Source organism: Danio aesculapii, chromosome 22, assembly GCF_903798145.1.
Source record: "Danio aesculapii chromosome 22, fDanAes4.1, whole genome shotgun sequence".
In the NCBI taxonomy this organism is placed as follows: domain Eukaryota; kingdom Metazoa; phylum Chordata; class Actinopteri; order Cypriniformes; family Danionidae; genus Danio; species Danio aesculapii.
Genome location: NC_079456.1, coordinates 38,695,274 through 38,720,533, shown reverse-complemented (window position 1 = coordinate 38,720,533; position 25,260 = coordinate 38,695,274). Strand labels below are relative to the sequence as shown.

Genomic DNA, 25,260 nt, shown 5'->3' with positions numbered 1-25,260 from the left:
AAAGGGTTCGATCTGTTGTCAAGTTGAAAAACATCTTTTTTTTGTTTGTTTGTTTAGTTTTAATACATCGTTTAAAGATTTCTAAAAAAATCAAGGAAGTCGTTGTATACAGAAGCATTCACAGACATCGTTGTAGAAAAGCTGATACGTAAGAGATTAGCATCAGTCAACAGTGTTCTACGTTATATAAACTCTTGCGGGAATAATTCGTTAATATCAATAAATAAGAGCAGAACAATAACGTGTGTGTGTGTGTGTGTGTGTGTGTGTGTGTAGAAGATTTGGTGAAGATTAGGAATATAGTCTATGGCTTTAGCGGCTACCTCAGCCAAAACACAAAAGGTTAAATTTGATGTCGTTTTCCCAGGACAAGCTACGAAACCAGAAATAAAGAAAACAAATTGGTTCTGTCTGCTTCTACACAGCTACATCAGGCTAGAGGAGAAGAAGAACCCTTAAAAGTATTCCCCTGCGGCGTTTCGTCTCAAAGGAGGTGTTGGGTAGTTCCTCTCAGTAGGGCGCAAACTTCTGCCGCTCCGGTTTCTTGATGCCGTTGGCCGAGGAGATCTTGGCGGTGTAGGAGGCCAGGGAGCCGTGAGCTGGGGCAGCGGGCGGCGGCGGCGGCAGCAGCGGCGGCAGTGGCAAAGCGGGGGCCGACAGCGCCAGGAAGGGGACGGATTTGATTCCCAGGAGGCTGGAGAGGGGGAGGGTATAGGGGGGCGCCCAAGATTGGAGCGTGGGGCAGGCCGCCCATCGCTGCCAGGGCTGCGGCAGAGGACGATGCAGGGGGAGCAGTCTGGGTGAAGCTCATGTTGAGGTCTACAGGGGTCGACATGGAGGAGGACTGGGCAGTGGATTTGGCGGTCTCTAAACTGTACGTGGGGAGGGGAGGAGGTGGAGGAGAGGAGGGTGGAGGGACAAGGGAGGGAGCCGGATGGAGAAGGTTTAGAAGGTTAAATAAAAGACATGTTAAACCAAAAAAATCGAGAGAAACAAAAAAAAAAGAGTCAAAAGAAAAAGAAGAAACCAAAAATCATAAGAGAGGTGTTTTTGCTGGTGGTTGCAACAGATTATTTGAGGGGGGGACCTTGGCACTCATGGGAAAGGAGCTGTTTAATTCGGGTGATGGCTTGGGTAGGGGCTTTGGGAAAAGAGACACAATGATTTTAATTTCAGTAGCATTTCCTTTAGCCTTTGTTGTTATCAAGTCGCATTGTCCAGAATGGCACTCACTGCAGATGCATGGAATGAAATGTGCCGGCTGATGGTGTTTCTGAGGGCCTATGGTTGATTATCAAGTAAAAAGGGGGTGTGTTCAATGATGCAGATCGGTTCTGATGCAACGCATTGAAATGAGAGACGTCTGTCTAGCAGGAAGTATTGTTCGGGGTGACAATGATCAGGGGGGGACGTCTCTAGATTCTTCCAGAATGTAAATAATCATGTTTGATTTTCAGTGGCTTGACTCATTAACCCTTTCACACGTTAGTTTAAATACGCCATCTGCATCAGAGCTTTGTAGTGTCCACATGATCCACCTCATGATTTATTCATATATCGTGTTTTGTTTCTTTTTTGTCTGCAAATATTGACAAAGGTCCTGATTGTGTTGTAAATAGCAGATCTTCTGATTCTCAAATATGTATCAGAACATGTCTCACGTCATTTAAACAGCTTAATAACGATCATATTACTTCATTAATGACGGGTGACACTATTTTAGTCTGCGCTACAGTGGAGAGATCAGGGGGTGCGTTTCCCAAAACCATCATTAGCCAACTAAGGGTCGTAAGTTGTGTCAGTACAAACTAGTCCCGTTGATTTGGTGTTTTCCAAATCCGTCGTTCCAACGAACATTCGCAAACTGCAACGCAAACTTGTACACTTGCAACTACACGTCTGGAGCTGTAGTTAAGCTGAGTCCCTGGCTGTGTTCTAGTCCCTGTTATCCCCCCTATGCCCTTTTGACTTAGAACATTCTAGCATTTAAACTTGCAATGATTTTTTTAAACAGTATTAAGCTCATCTCTCTTAGTAATTGGCTTTCAAAGTATTTAGATAGTTTTATACCCTGTAGACCTCAACATAGAATACACAAGACGTGTCTCTCATGTAGTTTTGAATTGGGAACAGTGTAACGCTCAATATGGCGAATGAAGCCCCGCCTACTAGTACAAGCAGCCAATCATCGATTGCTATAAACTGACGTTTCTCCGGGGGGCGAAGCTTGAACCAGATGTGTGCTTTTAACACAGTTTGGTGGTCAACAAACGCACTGGAGTCTCAGCGAATACTTGCTTCACAGACATCAGAAATACATCCACATAAAGCCTGAAATCTCTACTTTTAGATGAACCCACTACACTTGAAAACAAATCTTTTCTGGATGAAACGTGAGGTACAGTCTGTCCTTTCAAACACACATCACATGACGGCAACTACTCAAAACGCCCATAAACATGTAAACCAAGAGTCGCTGTCATTTCTGAGGAGATTCACCATCAAGACCAAGCTGTGGATTATTTCAGAAGAGCAGCGCGACCTGACTTAGCATTATCCATAGGATGATCATGTCTAGAACGGCTTATAATGAGGTTGGTGTCGTGATCTCGTTTCTTTCGAGTGTGCATTAGCTTGGCCAACCAAAAAATATGCCGATTTGTTTGATTCAGACATTTAGAAACTAAACTTATGAGACAGATGTTGTTTAATTTTATTGGTGATTCCTAATATGTAATGTACTCGTAAGCTTGGCTAACAGTTTTGGAGAATTTGAATGTTTCCCCATTCAGACAGAAAGCCCGAGCATTAAAGATGTCGAAGATGGCCGCCGAGTGAAATGACTTGCCTTCAAACGACTTTGTTTAAATTTAGCAGATGATGATGTACGCTTTAAACGTTCTTATCACACCGGTGTGATCGTACGTGTGAAAGGGTTAAGGAAATCATCTGACGCTGGAGTGCCTTGGGTTGCTCTGGGATTGCGTTTTCTTGGCATAAAACCAAACTTATATGTATTCAACTAATGAGAAACCACTAAAAATCAATAATATCAAGGCAAAAGCAAAACAACAACACAAGAAAACCTTCCCAAAATATCTCAAAACCAACAGAGTAGTTGTCCATGCAGGATGCCTGAGTGAGCTCTTTCAAATCAAGGCAAGTAATGAGGGGCTTCTCTGAGTTTGACATTCTGCCACCGGTCTGCTTGTTGAACACACCTGAGACAAGCATAAATATTTCATTCAAGACCCAATTATTGCACTCTTGTAGACTTGCTGACTCATACCACGCTAGAAGAATTGATATATAACTCTGAACATGACACAGCATCTGTTAGACATGCTCATTTCTTCACTAGCCAGGAGAAGAGAAATAACTGGAGCTGCTCAGTTGGAGCGGCGTCTAATTGTGTTTCTTCATTATTATTTGTTAATGGATCTGCTTTAGTCCACATTATAAGTGCTAATTGTTTGATTTAGGGCTGTGAAATATGACGATATATATCATTAAGACAAAATAACAAGCCTATAGTGTTCATATTATGCTCTATTATTTACATGAGAACATTATTACACGTGTCATTAAGGTGATGCAGACTGAAACAGTACTGAATAACAGCGTCGTGAGAAAGCTGTAATCAAGAAAGTGCATTTATTTAGAGGGGTTTTATTTCTGTTAGAGTGTATTTGATATTTGTATTCATATTTATTTTATATTTCCACTACATTTTTAATTAAACCTGAAGTGTGAAATACGATCTTATTTAAATGAATCTATATTTTAAATATATCAAATATTATTGATTGAATTTACAGAACGCATCATATATATTGTGATATATTCACCGGCCACTTTATTAGGTACACCTGTCCGACTACTCGTTAATGCACATTTCTAATCAGCCAATCAGATGTCAGCAGCTCACTGCATTTAGGCATGTAGACATGGTCAAGACGATCTGCTGCAGGTCAAAGCGAGCATCAGAATGGGGAAGAAAGGGGATTTAAGAGACTTTGAACGTGGCATGGTTGTTGCTGCCAGACGGGCTGCTCTGAGTATTTCAGAAACTGCTGATCTACTGGGATTTTCACGCACAACCATCTCTAGGGTTTACAGAGAATGGTCCGACAAAGAGGAAATATCCAGTGAGCGGCAGTTCTGTGGGCGCAAATGCCTTGTTGATGCCAGAGGTCAGAGGAGCATCTCTGATGACAATGAGTTCACTGTACTCAAATGGCCTCCACAGTCACCAGAGCTCAATCCAATAGACCACCTAGGGATGTGGTGGAACGGGAGATTGGCATCATGGATGTGCACAAATCTGCAGCAACTGCGTGACGCTATCATGTCAGTATGGAGCAAAATCTCTCTGGAATATTTCCAGTAGCTTGTTGAATCTATGGAGGATTAAGGCAGTTCTGAAGGCAAAAGGGGGTCCGACCCGGTACTAGTGAGGTGTACCTAATAAAGTGGCCGGTGAGTGTAGACTGTAAACCATATCTGTAAATGATCAGTTTTTATTTTCCTCAGTTTATTTATACTGCGTTTATTTGAACTGCATTATGGGATCTTGATCTTTCTTCCAACAACGGTTAACCTTGAAATCTTTGAAGAAGTGACTTATTGACATTAATAGTGTGCAGTGCTGTATTGTCCGGGTTGATATTGTATATTACGCTACAAAAGCCTCATAATTAGCTGCCAGTGCATTTTCTGTTATTTCACACACTTATTTCTCCATATATTATTTTTTATATGTTATTTTATTTACTAAAATGTCAATAAAATCACTTTATTAAACTGTAGAGTTAAACTGTAGAGTCCAGAGCAGAGATCAACATCCCATAATGCAGTTCACAAGCGTAAATATATATGAAAATAAATGATATATATCCTTTCAGAAATAAATAATCTAAATAAAACACTTGATTAACAGATATTTCTTTATAGTGTATATCTTTGTGCCATATGGCCCAGCTCTAGTTTGATTGTTTGGTATTGTTATATAACAGGAGCTATATAATCTCCACACAGCTCGAATGGTTTGGATTTATTACGAGTGTTTAGTAAATTGTTCATTAAGTTAATAGAGCTGACTTTACAAGTACGCGGCGATCGTTTTCAGTAGACTGGTGAAGAACAGAACTATTTATTTTCCTACATTAGCAAATGAAATTTAGCGTGGACTGAGAAGAGCTGTCTGGAATTTACAGCTTTCTTGCCTGACACAACATTTGATCAATCTGCAGCCGCATAGATCTGGCGGGAGAAAATTACAGTCTGTCTATGAGGCAGCCAAAAATGCTCTGCCTTTAAGCTCTAACAAGCTTCTGGCTTGAAACTTGGCCAATTAATCCCTCAGCCTGGCTTCTTTCCGCCACATCTTCCTGCTTTGTAGCTGTGCCTTTGCTCAAGAGTGCTTCTTTTTTTTGGGCCTGCAAACTATGGGCTGAAGAGACCCCTGACTCGGTATTCTCAGAGGTTTTGTCAACTTCAAGGTCCTCTACAGATTTGTGGCGTACAATATGCCACATAAACACATGGAGCGGGTCAAGTGCAAACGCTCGGAATCTGTTATGATGGGACGGCGTCCAGTGCTTACCAGGATGTGATTAGATACTGGGCCAAGTTGATGCTGATTGGGGAGCCCGTGATGGTGACGTGACGGTCACTAGTGCTGTCCAGCTGACTGCCGATCTTGATCTGAGCCCCGGAAACTTGGCGGATCTCGTTGATTTTTGTACCCTGCCTGCCGATTATTGAACCAATCAGCTGTAGGGAAAGCGCAGAACAATCAGATGAGTAAATATATATATATATATTCAGTCAACATGACAGAATTTTCACAGTTTTAGGACAGAGATGTCCAACCATGCTTCAGGGGGACAGAATACAGTCACAGATGCATAGAGGCTTCTAAACATCCAGATTAACTACCCAGCAGGCACAGGACGTCAACATGACATCAGAACGACGTTGGACTCCAACTTCATGGGGCGTTGCATTTCGTTTGGAAATGAAAGTCAGGTTAATGTCAAGCCCACACCAATTTCCAATGTTGAACAGACGTTACATTTTAGTTACTTTCCAACGCAACCTGAAAACAACCAAATATCAATACTATACTAAATATTTAGTATACAAAGTTTTGACATGGGGGTGGCGCAGTGGGTCGCACTATCGCCTCACAGCAAGAAGGTAGCTGGTTCGAGTCCCAGCTGGGTCAGTTGGTGTTTCTGTGTGGAGTTTGCATGTTCTCCCTGTGTTAATGTGGGTGCTCCGGTTTCCCCCACAGTCCAAACACATGCGCTATAGGGGAACAGATCAACTAAATTGGCCATAGTGTGTGTGGGGGTGTTTCCCAGTGTTGGGTTACAGCTGGAAGGGCATCCACTGTGTAAAACATATGCTGGATAAGTTGGCGGTTCATTCCGCTGTGGCGACCCCTGAATAATGAATGAATGAATTTTAAAAGCTATTCTGGAGCAGTGTATAGTCTCTCAGTCCGTTTATATTGCAGAGGTTTGAATCGTGTGTTACACATACTGATTAATGTCCTGATTGTGTTGTGAAATATCTGATATTCTGATTCTCAGATATGTATTACGTCATTTTAACAGCTTAATAATCATCTTATTATTGGATCTCTGACAGGTGCCGTCTTGTTTAGTCCACGCTGCAGCCGAGAGATCAGAGCTGCTGCATTTACAACATGATAATTCATCAACTTCACCCAATACACATGAAGGTAAGTGTCTGTTTACCTGGGAGAGGAATAGAGGACATATTCTCATAACCTAAACAGTATCTTACATGAATAAAGCACATGGTCCAGTTATATTTAAGAATAACACGTTTTCTTCATCTCTATAGACATCAGGGTGTATTTTATGAACCATGAACGTTACGTTTAGCTAGTACTTGCAGCCTGATCTCTCGAGGAAACATAACATGTGTGTGACATAAGATTACAGTATGAGCTCTTGGAGTCTTGGGGGGATTGGAACTGATTGACGGTGAGTAATGAATAACAGAATTGTCATTTTTGGGTGAACTGCCCCTTTAAATAAGTTACTATAATGTGAAGTGTGTACAACTGCGGCTGTAAGACGTGCATTATGATAAACAATGCTCCAATATGATCAATTTAACCAAAACCAAACTGGTGTTTTCCAGATTTCCCATCAAGACAATTTCCCAGGGACTGTAGTTCATCAACAGGACACACAGTCGTCCGACCCATCTGTGTGGCTGAGTGACTATTGATTTCAGGGTCAGCGTTTGCATTCTCATCGTCGTATCTAATTTGTTTACTTGACAAACACCCTAATCTTTTTTGTGTACGCGTGCATGTCATCGTAGCGGCCTGGTTTCTCTGTTTGTTCATCTGGGCCTGAGATGACAAGGCTGAGTTGTATCAAGCATCTGCCAATAGTTCTGCTGATCCAGGCGGTCAGTTTAAACCAACAACAGGTGGCGAACTAATTCATCCATCGGTGTGGCGGCGTCAGCATGCAGCACACATGCCAATAATCCAAAACTCAAGATATCACCATAATGAACACTGACAATGTGGACACTTCATTAACCATGCATAATTATTCATACTCAAACTTTAGAGTGCTTTTCAAGACTAGTCAGTCTGATGTACTGGCGGTGGTTGTTCATCACAGCACCAGATGATGAAGAATTAACAGGTGATTTTCACATTTACCTGGCCTACGACACTAAACATCAATAAACTAACCTGAAAACGTATTTATTCATCTGAACACTGGTATCTTGAAGAAGATCTAGTCAAATATTATGATTAAATCAGTCAGAAATGAGTTATGAAAACTCTGATGTGTTGAAGAAATCTGCTCTGGAACTGGACTCATACAGGGGGTTAATAATTCTGACTTCAGCTGTATATGTCATGTATATCTGGATGAAAGCTTGAGCAAATTAATTGCAACAAGAAAACACAAATTGAAGCCTGGTGTGAGGCAAAGCAAAAGTCACTGCATGAACCCATCTGACCCAAGCAGCTACTACACCTCGTGTGGACGGTGTCCACTTCTTGAAGGATCCAGGGGGTCGGGTGACCGTATGGCTTTGTTGTCACGCCTGGACACTGATAAAGTGGAGTGACTCCTACTGGGACGACCGGGCTGACTGTTTATCATTCGAATGACTGGCAGCTTGTCTTTTGTCATCCCCTGCATCCCGGCCCCCTCCCCTCACTTTGAGTTGGATTATGAGTTGCTCCACAAAGCATTCCTTTCCTCAGGAGTCATACGGACGTCAAAGCTCCTGATTTGTCACAGCGCTCTCTCCCTGGGGCCCGGCGGCTATTAATGGCTCAGCTGATTGTGGCTAAGTGCGCGTACCGCCAGGTCTCGCTGCCACCCTGACGTAGAAGATTCCGGCGAGCACTGCACAGGCGACATCCTTCATTTTTTAAAAACCCATCCGTCCTGGAGAAGAGGAGCGTTAGAGTGCAGACTCCCACACAACCTCCTCCAACATTCAACTACACAACTAAACGTTGGATCGCTCTGTTTTATTGATTTCCACCGAAATCAAGCCTCAAGCTATGGGTCAGATCTGTCCAACGCAAGAGACAGGTACATGCACCCAATCCATGCTGGAGATGGCTCTATTTCAGGAGAATCTTCTTCTTTAGGCTTTAAATCTGTCTCCTGACAGCAGAGTTCAGCAATTAGTTCCAGTCACTGTCACGTGATTAGGTACAGTACAATAGTACTCCATCTGAGAAATCAAATGCCTTAGTTTTGACAGCACTATGACAACAAACAGAGGTGGTGAGGAGGAGGATTGTATTAACTCTCTCCAAACCCTTTTCCCCATCTTTCTGAATGACACGCCTACTTTACTACATCAAATGAGCTCGCAGTAAAAAAACAAGCCACGCCCACTGTTTACTCATTTAATATTCCGTTTCTCTAGGAACTGCATCACAACACAAAAGAAAACCGCTCACAGCTTTCGGTTCATGCGGACACTACGGTTAAAAGATCTTCAAATGCAGTGGTGCTCATTACTGTCAGTTCTACAGCAGTGGACCAATCAGAAGAACTCGGAAGTGGGACAACCGTTACAAGCTTCTGATGACAGGCGCTCAGTCGCTGTGTCCGGATACCGTCATGCTTTATGATGTGCTTTTTCATTCATTCATTTTTCCTTCGGTTTAGTCTCTATTTCAGAGGTCGCCACAGCGGAATGAACCGCCAACTATTCTTGCATATGTTTTATGCAGCAGATGCCCTTCTAGCCGCAACCCAGTACTGGGAAACACCCGTAGACACTTATACACTACGCGGACACAGCGAGAACATCCAAACTCCACACAGAAACACCAACTGACCCAGCCGGGACTCGAACCAGCAAGCTTCTTGCTGTGAGGCAACAGTCCTAACCACTGAGCCACCGTGCCGCTGTATGATGTGATTTTTTCAAACTAATCCAGAGCGCTGACTCTTGTGTTTTTAGAGGCAAAGACATGTTTGGTGTGAATGAGCCCTTATTCTCAACACTGCCTGCCAACTACAACTGGTGTCATCAACGGTCTCGTCCACTTCTCGCAAGGCAAATATCTGCACAAGTACAGTTCTGAATTATAATCCCAGCTGAATCCGCTGCCTCTGCTGTGCTCTAGCACTGATCTGATCCCAATCTAATGGTGAGGTGTTTCTGGCGATATAGGCGGGATGCTTCAGCATGGACAAACTGCTCCTCTATAGGGAGAAACCTGATTGCGAATGATAAACAACTTTGTCTGCCAGCCGTTTGATGTCTGTTTGATGTCGCCTTGCCTTGGAATTGCATCGCTGTGAGGGAATTTCAATAATACATGCTTCCATTCGCCCTGTTTATGGCTTTATGCAGGCATATGAATGTACAAGCATGCTAAATTAGCACTTGATTGGAGAAACGGGCAAAGCTTCTTTGAAGTTTATGGCGAGGTTGAGAAATGAGGTCTAGCAGCTAATGAATGCATTCAGGAAGTCAGGCTTTATTCTGAGCTATAGTGTCAATCTGATAAGAGCTGAGTCTTTGTTAGCGCGCATCAAGGTGGTGGGAGATTTCACTAGTACAGAATTACTTTAGATAATGCACACACTCAATCTGTGCTAACAGCTGTGCAAGATATGCTGATATGGTATTTATCGTCACTGATACAATATTTAGACAGACACACAGCGCAGAGAATACTGTACACTAGAGGATACACACAGTGGGGGAAAATAAGTATTGAACACATTGTCATGTTTTTATGGGAATTATATTTCTAGATCAGCTGTTGACATGGAATTAAAGCAGATTTTGGAAAAACCCAAACAATATAATCATAAAAACAAAACAAAACCAGAAATAATCTGAATGTTATGTGTATTAACAATGGAATAACACAGGGAGAAAGCACTGAACTACTGAAGTGTGTTTTAATACTTCATATAAAAGGTGCTGCAGCGTGAAGACGCCTCTCATATGGAGAATGAAGACGTGCATTGCTCAGCTGAGATTTTGTCAAAATCGTGAAGCTTCTGTGGGTCTCGTCTATCAAATCTGAGCTGTATCCTGTATTCTCTATTGGATTCGGGTCAGGTGATTGGCTGGGCCATTCTAACAGCTTGATTTTCTTTCTCTGAAAGCATCTGAGAGTCTCCCTCGGCTGTGTTTTGGATCATTGTCTTGCTGAAATGGCTTCATCTTCATCCTCCTGCTAATGTAGATGTTGGACTGAAGCAGCTGATCTTCATGTACACTGAGGAAGGGCAGAGGCTTGCTGAAGAACTACTGAGAGATTTCAGCTAGTGGCTTTCACTGATCAACTACACCTCCCTTTCTTCATGTGTTCAATACTGTTTCCCTCCGTCATTTCATTTTATTACACAGAACTCCACTTGTAAAATAATATTGTTTTCTTTAGATACGTGGATTTCCTTGGTTGTTACCATCATCTGGTGAATATTTCAAGTCAACAACACCTTTAGAAAGAGAAGTTTTCTGAGAAATATGGGGATGTGTTCAATACTTATTTTTTGGACATACAGATGGAAGTTGGTTAGATTTCCAGTTCCATTTTCCTTCATTTTGAAATATTTCCCAAGTGCTTTTTAACTGTAAGATGTTTTCTTTATCAACACATTTCTAAACGTAATAGTTTTAATGACTTATAGCATGTTTTAAATATTTAAAACTGGTTTTATTCAAGCCAAACTAAAATAAATCATATTTTCCCAGAATAAACAAATACAATAGGAATTACTGGGAAATTGTCCTTTCTCTCTTAAGTACTTGGGAAAGGAGGGTTAATAAATTTGCCCTCAGCATTCGAACACAATATGGAGCAATACAGGTCTCAGGACTCAAATAATGGGGGAAGTTTAAATGTAAGCAAGAAACTTCTTACGTGAATAGCCTTGGCTTTAAAACTCCAGGCACATGTGGATTACGACAGCATGATTGACATGAAGCCTTAAAATAACAGAAGCATGGGAGCTGTAATGATGTATTAAGCATGGTCAGAATCCACAGCTGGCCGATTAATCCCGTGATCTCAGGGAGACATGGAGGCGAGAGGGAGCCCCGGTCAGCAGGCATGAAGGGAACGTCCCGTTAGGCCTCTGGGGTGCACGGTCTACACCACAACCTAGAGCTCCGACACAAGGCTCTGGCTTTATTTACTTACCCCCGCTCTGTTTGACAGCAGAGGAGTGCTAAGCAAGTCAGACGCCATGACAGGATTGAACTGGATCTTGTGAAGCTCTTCTGGCAGAGCAGGGGGTGGACAGATGAAGAAGACTGAAGTCGATTCCTTTGAAATAAAACAGGATTTCTAGCACGGCCGATGAGGAGCGTGAGCAGGTCAACCTTACGGTTTCGTGCACACCAGAAATATTCATCAGAATAAACAGCGAAAACCAGTCGGAGGCACTCAAAAATGTGGAAAATATATGAAAAAGCTAATCTTTATAGGACCGCTCCCTCACACATCTGCATGGCTGTAAATACTGACGATTGGCTATTCCGACCAAAATCTAAAATCCTTTCATTTATGTTCTGAAGAGAAACACAAGCCTCCGGGGTTGACATGAGTAATTAATAACATAATGTTTATTTGGGTGGAATTACCAGTGTTTCCCCAACCCTGTTCCTGAAGGCACACCAACAGTACACATTTTCACCCTCTCCCTAATCAAACACACCTGAATCAACTCATCAGAACATTAGAAGAGACTCCAACACCTGAAGTTAATGGGTCCGACATCCTAAATATGTACTGTTGGTGTGCCTCCAGGAACAGGGTTGGGAAACACTGCTCTAGGGTGTACTCTATGGAAAATAAACTGGCCCATTCTTGTGTTAAACAGTGTTCCTGACACCACTCTAAGCAAATGTGTTAAGGAGTTCTGACCAGGTTTTCCTGCTCTCTAAAACATCCACGTGGCCTCTTCTGAGACATGATAAAGTCTTGATGAAGGATGTCAATCAGCATCATCAGCAAACAGAAGTTTTAGCACTTACGTCATTTGGAATGAGAAGTTCTTGTGATGCTGTCTGGGAGCTGGACTCAATGCCTGCTGGAAAAGAAACGAGTGCCAAGTTAACAAACCAGAGGAGAATTCTCTGTACAGTACACTCGTTTGTTTGCTTCTATATTTCCCTTTATTTTTTCTCACAGTGAGTGAGTTCTACATTTGACCCAAGCTCCTTTGACCTTATGTGGAGGAAAGTCGTCTCAGGATATGTTATTGTCTCCCTTTCTTTCTCTCTTCACCATTCTGTGTGTTTATAGTAAATGGCATCAAGAAAGGAGAACCGGTCACATAATTCTGACTGATTCCACTCTGCTACACTTTGCCTTCGCTTCATTGCATCAAACCGGTGGCATCAAATAGAACTGTAATACGTTTGATTTACCTATTTAGCTGAATGAAATAAAAGTCAAAGCTTTACTTTGGAGATTCAGTTTGGTTCTGCACAAGCTGAGCCCTTCGGCTTGGTGTAGGTGCTTGTCTATGATACCCTCTGACCTCATAACCCAATGGCTGCTAGTCCAACTAGCAAACTCTCATAACTACTCAAGTTACACTATGTAACTTGGTTTCCCTCCACCTATTTGTATGTGCATATTGGAAATGACATTAAATAATGTTGCTAAAAGGCACATACATTCTGAAATACGCACGGCTGAGTAGGATTAACTTCCAATTAGAAAAAAATGTGCATTTGGAAACTCCTTTACTGAATAAATTCCAGTATGCGCATCAAAAAGGTCATGTGAGTTAGTTTTTAAAGATCATGTGATGATAAAAATAACAGTAATGTATAAACCATTGGACTGACCACATTGCAAAAAACATGTTGATTTGGTCTTTCTGAAATCCCTCAGCTAAAGTCTGTCATCACAGTGGTTCAGTATTATGACCTCCAGAACTGTGTTGAGCGTCTGAAAACCAAGCACACGTTCATCTGTGTTCTGTCTTCTTCTTCTGGGGTTTTCTTCGTTCTCTTTGACTCATTGGATGGAAACTTTGCTTTAATCACAAATGTGCGATGTTCCAGTTTTGCGCATAGTTTTCAGTCGTATCTTTGGCAGCCAAAGTTATCACGGGATTGAATGGGCGTTATTCAGTGGTTATCAGCTGATAGATATGGGCCAGTAGGGGCCTTCTACGCCTACTAGTAGGCTCAGAAGGCTGTTATCATCCATCCATATGGTTAATCAGCTATAGATCACATACGGCTGGGGTCGGAAGTTAAAGATAATTATTTATATTCTATATAAATGTCCCATTAATTTTATTTATTAAGGTCTAGCCCTACCCAAACCTAATCCCCAAGAATCACAGTACTGTACAAACAGATCTGGAGTCTTCTCTATTAGTATAGCTGATTAACCATGTGGATGGATGATCACAGCCTCCTGAGCCTACTAGTAGGCACTCTTATTGGCCCATATCTATCAGCTGATAACACCATTCAATCGAATGATAACATTGGAAGCGGGTGTCTTTAGGAGGAAACATATTGTTGAATTGAAGCTACTGTTAAAACATTGGACCGCAATAGCCTCTTAGCATGACGACAGGCCTATTTGTGATCCACAACCATCATAGCATTATGCTACAAATTCTCCTGTTATCCTGAATCTACAATATCCCTTTAAGTGTTCTCCTACAGTTAGCTGGATGCTATCATCTAGCCGCTAATGACGGGCACAGAGCTAGCCTGTTTTTCCTTCCTGTCTCAGCAGGCGGGCCAGACCCAGCAGTGCCTCCCAGCCCAACAGGGGCCTATTTAATAGACTGAAACATTGCCTTGACTGATGAGCTTTTTACCCTCAGACATAATCGAATTCCCCAGCCATATCATGATAGGATGTGCTCTTGTAATTTTAGCAATGGGGGGCAACTATTACATTTGTTTCGACCACTCAATTCCTCGAAGGGGCTTTTTGATTCTCACATTTGCACCCAAAAGAGCTTATTACCATAATGTTCGACAGTCTCTTGGCTTTGAGAAGGCCTACGCCGCAGATCTTTTGCAAATGTTGGGGAGATATTAACACACACCGCTGAAATAAACTCGGGCTGGATGTATAATTGGATGTCTGGTTGTGTGCAAGACAGAAAAAAACAGGACAGGGAGCAAGAAAATGGAAGAAAGTCCCTCCTTTTTGCTTTAGCTGGACATTTGTCACGGCTCTGTGAAGCGCCAGGAGCTGACTGTGGAGCCTTGTAAAGCTTGGCCCCGTTTTTGCAGCTGTAATCTGCATGCGCCGTATGCTCCATGGAGCTCAGTGGTATTACCTTGAACTTGGGTGGCCTCTGGGTCTTTGGGAGGTCTGTTTCAATTCATGTGCTAAGCTTGAGTTCTCAAGTGGAATTGTGTCACATCCACTATCACTATAAGCAGAGATTTAGCCCTGCTAAAACACTACTAGTGCTTTAGGGTAAATATTGGCTGTTTTAGACTTGAGTTCTGTTTATTGGACGTTTAGTTCACAAAGAGTAGACAAAACCTACTTCTCTATGCATTCACACTGTTCCTGGCCTTGAATCGGTGTCAGATCACTGTTCACCAAATTACAGATTCACCTGAACTATGAGAACCATTTTGGGTCCAGTTTATTATAGTCTGACCTATAGGGTGTCCATTCATGGAGTTCAGTTCAACCACTTTCACTTAGTAGATGTTTTCCAGTCAGTCTGAACCCCTGGTTAGCTACTACAGGTACGTTTTAAAGCAATACTCCACTTTTTTTTGGAAATGGACTCATTTTACAGCTCCCCTAGACCTTAAACAGTTGAGTTATACCCATATTGATCCATTCAGTGATCTCCGAGTTTGGTGAAAGCACTTTTAGCTTAGCTTAGCATAAATCATTGAAATGGATTAGACCATTAGCATCTCACTCAAACATTTCCAAAAAGATTGTGATAACTTTCCTATTTAAGCTTGACTCTTCTGTAGTTACATTGTGTAGTAAGATGGACAAATAACCCCCTTTTCTATGCATTCACACTGTTCCTGGCCTTGAATCGGTGTCAGATCACTTGTTCTGATTCAACTGAACATGAAAATAGGGAAGAGTTCCTGCCTTTGTGTCCAATTTTATTATAGTCTGACCCATGTGGTGTCCATTCATGGAGGATGAGCTTAAGAGTTCAGCTTCAACCACTTTCAAAACACTTAGCTAGATGTTTCCCGTCAGTCTGAACACCTTGATTAGCTGGTTCAGGTAAGTTTAAAGGGATACTCCCCTTTTCCTTTTTTTTTTGGAAATGGGCTCACTTTACAACTCCTCTAGAGTTAAACAGGTGAGTTATACAATTTTTTAACCCATATAGTCAATCTCCGGGTCAGATGGGAGCACTTTTAGCTTAGCTTAGCATAAATCATTGAATTAGATTAGACCATTAGCATCTAATTTGAAAAAATTCAAAGTAAGACTTTCCTATTTAAAGCTTGACTCTTCTGTAGCTACACCTTGTACTAAGACGGACAGAAAATGAAAGTTGCTATCTTCCAGGTCAATATGGTTAGGACCCAAAATGTCATTCTGGTGTAATAATCAAATGATTTTGCTGCCATACCCCGGCTACAGCAGGCACAATGATAATACACAGTACTGTTACCAAGCTTTAAATAAGAAAATTATTAAAACTTGCTAATGCTAATGGTCTAATCTAATTTAATGATTTATGCTAAGCTAAGCTAAAATGCTTCCGCCAGACCTGGAGGAACTCAAGGGGAGTTGTAAATTAAGCCGATTCCCCCTAAAAAGTGAAGCGTTCCTTTAATAACTAATAAAGGTTGGAGCTGAAGCTTCTGAAAGCTTCTGTTTGTACATCTGTTTTTTTAAACACCTGACCATTACTTTCCACAATTTTGCAAAACTTACCCGGCAGAACTGGAGTGGCCGTGGCCTGAGCGATGGGGCCGAGACCCTGCTGCATGGACAACTGGTGCAACTTGGCCAACTGAGATAAAAGAGGAAGAAAATGTCACTTCATTCATATGGAAGGGGTTTATTACTCTCATCAGTAGACAAGGATGAATTAAAGCATACAGTTCATTGACATGTGATATACAGGCTCATTTACTTGAGCTAATGAACGTTACGCAGCATGTGTGTGGTTTTCTTACCTCTGAGTGTGGAATGCCATATTGGTTTTGTACAGTATAAGCCTGAAAGAGAAAGGTAGAGAGCATTAATATGGACAGATGCGATGAGATGTCATTCAGCCATTTATTATTGCATGTTGTTGTTCATCAAGACAGGACTAGAGTTGCAGATATTGGAGGATATGGTAACACTTTACCTGAAGGGGTGTTTATAAGACTGCAATGACACCTTTATAATCAGGACATGACTGCAATATGAAGGAGATAAGCATGCTTATGACAACTGTCACATTGCCTGAGATGTCTTTATGCTAACTTGACATAAACAAATACATCATAATCAGTCTTGACATTACTAATACAACATAACATGTCATAAACCTGTCATAAACATGATTGTCCTGAGATGATTATTGTGTCATAAATATATATTTTTGATAGTTTTATATTTTTTAAATTGTCAATAAAAATTCGCAATTAATGCTCGTCCACACCGGGTGCTTTTCATTAGCGTTTATCGTCAGCGTTTTTCGAGACGATTTTCCTGATTCAAACCCAAGCCATTTACACTGGCGTCAAGCAGAAGAGTATCCAAAATCACTCCTTGACCTTAGAAATCATGTTGATGACAGATTTATGACAACAACACAGAAATATCACAGCAGTCTCAAACAATGTCCGCCTTGTGTTTAACATGACGTAACTGAACTAAATCATATCAATCCAGGATTATAACGGCTTCATGACAGTCTTATGAACACGCCCTTCAGGTTAATGTCACTGACTATATTTATATAACATAAACACGCAGATGCTAAAAGTTGTTTGCTTGTGTTTTGCCAGACGGTTGCTGATTTCAGAGAGTTTTGGGCCACTTATCTAGCGGTTAGGACAAAAAAGTAGGGGGTCTCTGTCCCTCTAGACCACCCTCCCGCTCTCATAATTCAAAAGCTGTTTAAAGGGGGGGACAGATGTGAACCTAGAAGATCTCTGAATCGAGGCTTCTGCATCAAAGAGAATAAGAAGCCAAATAGCCAGACAAGAAAGCTACAGAGAACGCTCCGTGCTGTTCCCAGAGGTTTTCTTGCATAAGCCTGCTTAAAAGTTTAAACACGTGGAAGAGAGAAGGAGAGAGAGAAACCGAGGGAGGATGAGATGGAAAATAAAATAAAAAGATCAGTGATGCAGAAATGGCAGTCCGTGTTGAGGAGCAACCCCAGTTTGTGTCTCTGGCAGTCGACTTAATGAAAATGATTGGTCGCTGCTCTCAAAGCAAACATTGTTTAGGGGGGAAAACATGACCCTTCATTGTCAGGACGGATTTAGCTGGTCTCCAGAGGTGAGTTCAGAATCTGTTACGTGACTGCCATCCTTAACCTTCAATGTCTCTCATATTCTCTGTTTTTGTGTTGTGCTTAAAGTTTCTGCCTAAAACGCTTCAAATAATGACTTGCTTTCTTTGGGATGCAGAAAAGGCCTTCACGGATAGGAAGACCAAGGAAAGAAATGGCCAGAAATCACCATACAGGAGGGGAATAAGTATTAAACACGTCACCATTTTTTCTCAGCAAACATATTTCTAAAGGTGCCGTTCAGCATATGTTGGTGACAACCAAAGAAATCCACATGTGCAAAGAAAACAAATCTAATTATTTTACAAGTGGAGTTCTGTGTAATAAAATGAAATGATGCAGGGAAACAGTGTTGAACACATGAAGAAAGGGAGGTGTAGTTGATCAGTGAAAGCCCAGACAGCAGCTGAAATCTCTCAGTAGTTCTTCAGCACTCCTCTGCCCTTCCTCAGTGTAAATGAAGATCAGCTGCTTCAGTCCAACATCTACATTAGCAGGAGGATGAAGATGGAGCAATTTCAGCACGACAATGATCCAAGACACAGCAGAGGAGACTCTCAGATGATTTCAGAGAAAGAAAATCAAACTGTAGAATGGCCCAGCCAATCACCTGATCCAAATTTGATAGAGAATACAGAATAAAGCTCAGATTTGATAGACGAGTTCCACAGAACATCAAGATTTACACACTCTGTGGCAGTCCTGAGCAATGCATGTCTTCATTCTGCATATGAGAGGCGTCTTCACGCTGCAGCACCTTTTATATGAAGTATTAAACACACTTCAGTAGTTCAGTGCTTTCTCCTTGTGTTATTCCATTGTTAATACACATAATAAATTTTTCAGTTTGTTTAATTTAATCTGTATTGTTTTATTCAAATCTGCTTCAGTTCCACGTCTTCTAGCCGACCTGCTTGCTGTGAAGTCATATCAGATTTGTTTGTGTTGAACGCAGCGTTTATTTACAGTGTTTAAAGTCACCCAAAACTCCAATGTTTGGAGATAAAATGAAATCTGTTCATCTAATAAAGTGATCGTGTGTCTTCATTAGACTTTTGATTAAACCACTCCACTCATTTGGGCTTGTTTTTTTTTATCTCTCTATGATGCATTGGAGATTTAGGTGAAAAGACCTTCATCAGAAGGACAGAACAATCTCAGGGCGGATTAAAATATCTTCATCTGCATTCTGAATATAAATAAAAACTTCATTAGTGGAAATCAACATTCAGAGGACTTGGAATACACTGCTTATTTCTACAACCTGACAGTCAGGGTGGAAACGTTAAGTGAAGTTTATTAATAGACTAATGTGTAGAGGATCACGTGCTGATGATTGCTTGCGGCCGGTTCCGCATTATCCAATTTATGATTCACCAATCAGACGATTCCTAAGCCACTATAAATACCCTCAGTTCCATATCACAGCCATCTTCATTTTGAACAATCCCCCCTACTCCTCCTCTTTTCCTAGATGGGTGGCACGGTGGCCCAGTGGTTAGCACTGTTGCCTCACAGCAAGAATGTCACTGGTTCTAGTCCTAGTCCAGCCAATGTTTCTGTGTGGAGTTTACATGTTCTCCCCGTGCTTGCGTGGGTTTCGTCCCGGGTTCTCCGGTTTCCTCTCACCGTCCAAAACATGCAACTGAAGCTAATTGACTAAACCAAATCTAAACCACAGACATGCTCCTAGTCAGTAGTGATCTCTTAAGAGCGATCACTGTCTGTTCATTAGCCACTACAGCAGGGGAGTTCTCCAGATCTACCTGAGCTCAAACTCCCCTCTCACCCTGCAAACGGGAGGGAGCCCCGGGCTCGAGGGATCTCATGAGCTCAGGACTCTCTCCTGGGACAGCATGCCGAACACTCTATAATCGATCATCAGCTCAGTGTGAACTCTTGAATGGTAAGTAAATAAAAAAGAGGAACTGAATTGAACTCAACTATCACTTGTCTTCATATTCTTGCTAATGTTCATACTGTACTGTATTAATTAACAGTTTCCACATTATATATACATCTAATTCACAAGTGTTTTCTGCTTATTTACACTTGTGAACTGCATTATGGGATGTTGATCTCTGCTCTGTCATCGTTAGATGCTGTAAATTCAACTCTACAATTTAACAAAGTGACTTGTATTGACATTTTAGTAAATAATATAATGTATAAGACATAATATCTAGAGAAATAAGTCAGTAAAATAACAGAAAATGTGCTGGCAACCTATTAACGAGGTTGTGGCACCATCATATACAACCCCAGCCCAGACAATACAGCACTATAAACTAATAAAAATGGCCATAAGAGTCACTTTTTTGAACCTTTCAAGGTTAAAAGTTGTTGGAAAGAAAGATCAGGGTGTCATAAAGCAGCTCAACAGCAGAAATAACCATACATCAGAACATATGGAAATCTGCTAATACATGTACAGAGTGGAAAAGGTCTTAAAGTAGAGCAAACGAACATCATTTCCTGCGTTATTCCTCTCCCTTCCTGCTCTGCCAGCGCAAAACACTGGTAAATAATGCAGAAAAGCATTAATCGGCTGGCTGAGCCACTTAACGCTGTATAATCCTTATGCACACACACACAAACGCGGGGCCTTCATTAGCGAGAGCTGTGGTGATGTTGTCAGTCCCTTGTCTCCTGGCAGACAGTATTTATCTCCGCTGGGTTAGAAGAATGTCAGCGTTCGGGCCTGACACCTCGTCCTTACAGCTCTCCACTGTACTGGAAGGTCACATGGTTCCCCTTTTTAGCCTTCGCATCAGCATTAGTCAGAGGAGGATGACATTTAAAGGAACAGTTCACCCAAATTCGGTCTTCGTTAGCATACAGGGAGGTTTTTATGCTGATCTAAATGCAGAGAAGGCGGCAAGCGAACGGGAGATGTCAAAAAGAAGCCAACATTACCAGTAATAAAGATGATATATGTAAGGAAGAGGCTGAAATTTGTCTTATTTTACTGAAAATGTCTCAGCAGGATAATATAGGATTGAAAACATTGACAAAAGTGTGCCTTACAGTAGAAATAAGAATTGTTGACCCTCCTGAATTATTAGCCCCCCTGTATATGTGTTCCCCAATTTCTGTTTAATGGTTAGCAGATCTTTTTCAACACATTTCTAAAGATGACAGCTCATAATATTAGACTAGATATTCTTCAAGACACTAGTATTCTGCTTAAAGTCACATTTAAAGGCTTCACTAGGGTAATTAGGGTAAAGTTAGGGTAATTAGGCAAGTCATTGTATAACAGTGGTTTATTCTGGAGACAATCCAACACTAATATTGCTGAAGGGGGCTAATAATATTGAGCTTAAAATGGCTTTAAAACAATTAAACACTGCTTTTATTCTAGCTGAAATAAAACAGATAAGACTTTCTCCAGAAGAACAAATATTAGAGGAAATACTGTGAAAAATTCCTGAATCTGATCATTTGGGGAAAATAAATAAATAAAATCTCTTGACCTCAACCGTGTATACTTTAATATTGTCACGATCCTCGTTGATCTAGCCTGGGCAGCCCGCTGGAGAACTACACACCTGCCATTGAACTGGACTACAAATACTATCATGCACCTCACATACACACCAGTTCCTGATTCCCTCTGATTACACACACACAGCTTGTTTAGTCTTTCGTGTTTGACCCACGCCTTGTTTGCCGCCTGTATCGACCTCTTTGCCTGTGACCTCGACTATGCTTTTGAATTACCCCCATGACACCCTTTGCTCCTGTTTTGACCATTGCCTGCCTGACCAAGCTGTAAATAAAACTGTGGATCCTTGATAATTGCCTGCCTAAAAGACCTTTAAATGAAGTCAAAAGATTATCAGTCACTCACACCATCACTGCATCCTCAAATGAACTTTGCACAGTGGAAAAGATTTAAATAACTGCAAAATAACCTCCAGAATAGATGTTTGTTTCTCACAGAATCAGCAGTGAGAGACAGCTCATTACTGTGTGATATTATTTCCACCCTGTAAATTATGCACTGTTGTGTTTTAACTTAGGGAGCAACACTGACATTCTGCATCTCCGCCCATTCCTCATATCAATATATGGATTTGAACATTTAGTAAAATCATGCATAAAGTCACAGTGTAAAACAAAAAGCTGACTCAACTTAAAATTGCAAGGCAACTTGCTGCAGAGCTTTTTTGAGTTGACTCAACTTAAATTGAGTGCAGTACTTTGGTTGAAAGTTGACTCAATATGACTTAAAACTTTAAGTTGAGTCAGCTTTTTGTTTTGCATTGGGTTATACTGGGAAAAATGACATTGTGTAAACAACTAATGTAATACATCATCACTTTGTGTATACATTATCACCTTTCTTTGCTAATTAAATCAATCATACTTCTAAATACAACAGGACCCAACACATCGCCTTGGGGGACACCATTACTTTAAATCTATGAAGTGTACACTACTTTATTGTACAGGATTGTGTTGATGTTTGTAAATCAATAAATATTCAGCATTTCTAATGTAATGTCAAATATAAACTCACGTCTAAAACAAAGTGTGATGAGTTTTTCCATTATACACAGTTGTTTTCTAACTAAGACAGCAATATAAACAGGAAATCAGGACATTCAAAACTTCAGCTCATTACTGTATTGATGAGTAGTGTTTGTAAAGTAATACAGGAAGTCATATAGTTTTCTTTTATAGAGTCTTTAACGTTTTACTGGAACAAGTTAGATTTTATATACACAATTCATTTAATACTAAGAGGCATATTAACACTTTGCCTGAGCACAAACCTTATCTTGCCATTTAAAGGAATCCTATTTCCTAATATAACAGGACCCAACACATAGCCTTGGGGAACACCATTACTTTATATCTGTACACTGCTTTACTAAATCAACACAATAACGTGTAATAAATCAACACAACTGCAGCATTTCAAGGGTAAAGCCATGCCTGAATCTAACGTCAAGTGGAAAAACTCATGTCTGCAACCAGTAATTGCTGTACAGTCTCGCTCCCTTGCTCAAGTGGGGAGGACACTGGCTGCAACATGCGGCAAGAGGAATGACAGAAGGGAACAGAATTCCCATCTTCATGCAGGGGCGAAAGAGGCAAATAAAGAAAGAGTGGGAAGCGCTGCTCCCTACATTATCCGTCATGGATTGATGATACTCACTTGTTGCAGATCCAGGCCTCCCTGAGCCACTGAGAAAAGCGGATGAGACGCAAACTCTGACGTTTCGAAAACCTTAAGAAGGCAAATAGAGGACAGAGACACAAACCAAGGCTCAATTGAGCTGTTACAGACGTCATCAGCATCAAGCGTGATATGAAAGCAAACAGATAATGAGCAATCTGAACATTAATTGCATTATTAGACATTAATCTTGCTTTTGTCATGACAGACGGCTGAATATATCAAACAAACGATGCGTCGTAAGTGCGTATGTTAAAGTTTCCGCCACTCCGATTAATTACGCCAATGGCGAGGAGGACTTTTAATGGCCGGGAATATTCATGAGCCTGATTGATCTTAATGCTACTGTTATTCATGCGTAGAAGCGTCAATAATGAATAGCCGTGTCAACATGAATAAACATAACAGCCTCTCTACTCTCGTCCTGAAACGCGTTAGAGAATTATGTGAAGTGAATAATAGGACAAACGGTAGATTAAAGAGTACAAGACAGCATATTTCATTTGACACGGACGAAAACAAGCCTGGGAGTGATGGAAGGCCATTTAACTCAAGCTGACAGTGTCAACGAGAATACTTTATAGATTATTTACATGAAATAAAGCGGCCACTTTATTAGGTACACCTGACTAGTACCGGGTTGGACCCCCTTTTGCCTTCAGAACTGCCTTAATCCTTCATAGATTCAACAACCTACTGGAGATCGTCTTCAGCATGTCTACATGCCTAAATGCAGTGAGCTGCTGCCATGTGATTGGCTGATTAGATTAATTTGACGAGCAGTTAGACAGGTGTACCTATTAAAGTGGCCAGTGAGTGTACGAATATATTACATTTATTCTTGTTTTCATCTACATTGCATTAAACAAAATAAGTTCGCAAATCATCACAATACGTGTTAGATATGCATGCTAATTATATAATGGCGCTAAACCGTGGTGTAATAACACACACAGCAAAGAATATTTCATAAACAAAAAGTGCCCTCCGCCAACACCTTTCAGTGAGGGACTGAGTTGATTTATTAAAGGAAATAAAGGGCACATGCTGTCAGCTCTGTGTTAAATACTCAAATCAGCATTGCACACAGGTGGGTTTTACGTTTGTGCAGATGCTAATTGGATCTACTTGATTCTATCGGTAATTAAGAGGATTATATTGTAAATAATTAGGCCTTGTTCACATGGGCATCAGGAATTCTTCTGTTTGGGCTGTGGCAACAGACTGATGTGCTGATTTATACAATCCAATGCACACTTCACTTTACTTGGTGTAATAAGGTCTTCATTATAGCAGCTTACTGTGAAGCCATTACAGGCATCAACAGCGCTTATTTCAGATGAGGAAGAAAGAGCACCTTTAGCATCGTAGAGACACCTACGTCATGTCTGTCAGAATCAATGTAGATGTACTAGACGTTGACTAGACTGTCCGAATGTTTCAATACATCAGGTTTGACTGCCAGCACTCAAGATGGGATTAAAATAAAACACATCAGATCTGTGTGCTGTGAACAAGGCCTTAAAGGGATCCTTCATTCAAATAATGAAGATCCTGTCATCATTTACTCTCGCTTTACTTCTGTTGAACACAAAGGAATATATATTGTAGAAAGCTGAAAACCTGTAATCATTGACGTTCGTAGTCAAAAAAAACATTACTATGGAAATAAAGGGTTACAGGCTTACACAATTCCTCCAAACATCAGCTTTTGTGCTCAACAGATGAAAAAAAGTGTCAAAGTGAGTAAATAAAAGCAGAATCTTCAGTTTTTGTGTGTGAATGATCACTTTAAGGGGTAGTTTGGATCAAATAAATGAGAAACCTGTCATTATTTTACTAGAAATACAAGACACAGTTGCTGTTTTGGAGCTTGACAACATTTTTACCTTCCCTAGGTTGAAAAGAGCTTCAGAATTTCAGCTTTGCTCCACAGAAGAATACAGCACTCAACACAATTGAGGAACTCTTTAACACTTAAAGGTGCTCTGCGGAGGATTTAGCCATCTCACAGGTGAAAAATAAACCTGCACGTTGCTGACAGAGTAATGCAAGGGCTACATACAGTAAGTCATC

General features: G+C 41.0%; 1 pseudogene; it reads right to left on the bottom strand.

Annotated features, from left to right (window-relative positions):
* Positions 1-383: 383 nt before the first annotated feature.
* Positions 384-23,900, bottom strand: LOC130215789 (poly(rC)-binding protein 4-like; annotated as a pseudogene).
* Positions 23,901-25,260: the final 1,360 nt, after the last annotated feature.